The following is a 1,243-nucleotide window of genomic DNA, read 5'->3' as shown; positions in this document are numbered from 1 at the left end:
ATGGACTCCCCTGGTGGCTCAGTGGTTAAGAACCCACCTGCCAATGCAGGAGGAATGGGTTCAATCCCTGATCGGAGGAAGATCTCACGTGCTGTGAAGCAACTAAGCCCGTGCACCACAGCTACTGAGCCTGTGCTCTAGAGCCCGTGCTCTGCAACAGGAGAAGCCACTGCAATGAGAAGCCCGTGGGCCACAACCAGCAGAGCAGCCCCCACTCACCACAGCTACAGAGAAGCCCTTGCAGAAGTGAAGACCCAGCACAGCCAAAAGTAAATAAAGAAAATTACAGATTTAAATCTTCTACAATTAAAAAAAAAGAAGGAGGTGGTAAGGTAAAAATTGAAACACATATCTGTCTTCAAACCCTGTTTTCTGGCCCACACAGCTTTATGTATAGAGGGCATCACTGACCCACGTCTGAATCCATGCCGCCCCCTCCCCAAATTCCCCAGGCCCAAAGGCTGAGGTGTTTGTGGTCTTCACCTCCTGAGTTTCACAGCCCATTCTTGTGTCTGAACAAAGATTCTACCCACTGTCTTAAGATGTCTTCTGTCTACACTTGATTGTTTCCTGTTGAATGAGTTTCAGCATTCTTCATTTGTTTTATCAGCTGAGAGCTGCTCTTTGCTGCCTCATCATATCCTGTGCTGAGGGCTCTTAAATCTTAGCAGAAGATTGAAGAGGAAATTGTGGGAAAGCAGGATATGCTTCCTTCTCTGTTGCCTCTTTAAGTGATGTTGCTTTCTCACGGACTGCTTCCCAGAGATCTTGTAACTCTTTGAAAGCCAATTCCCCTCTCCCTGAGCAGTTGTTGGCTCTTGAAGACTTGGGTTGGGAAACCAAACACTAAGTGAAAGCCACGCCTGCTGTTTGCAATGCAAACTTTTAGCCACACCTCTTTAAGCAAGGAATGGGATGTGGGAAGGTGGAAAGAGATGATAAAGCATCACCAAACCACCTAACAAGGGTGAAAAATCTATTTCTCAATGGAGGCATTGAGTTATGCCCAAAGATGAGAATTACCAGGAGGGGAAAAATTCCAAGGAGAAAATTAGTCTTCAAACTGAGTCGCTCAGGTCTAAGATATCTCTGCCTAAGGTCACTCTTGGATGCTGGAGTCAGAAAACAAGATATTAATATTTTCAAGAAGGTGAGTATTTCACTTCTGAAAGCATAGGATTATGCAGGAGATATTGTATGTTCTATTTTGTAATATAATTATCTTAAATAAAGAGACAAAAAA

The sequence above is a fragment of the Bos grunniens genome, chromosome 23, assembly GCF_055505025.1.
Source record: "Bos grunniens cultivar Pamir isolate PY7600 chromosome 23, Bosgru_T2T1.0, whole genome shotgun sequence".
In the NCBI taxonomy this organism is placed as follows: Eukaryota; Metazoa; Chordata; class Mammalia; order Artiodactyla; family Bovidae; genus Bos; species Bos grunniens.
This window is presented reverse-complemented; position numbering follows the sequence as displayed.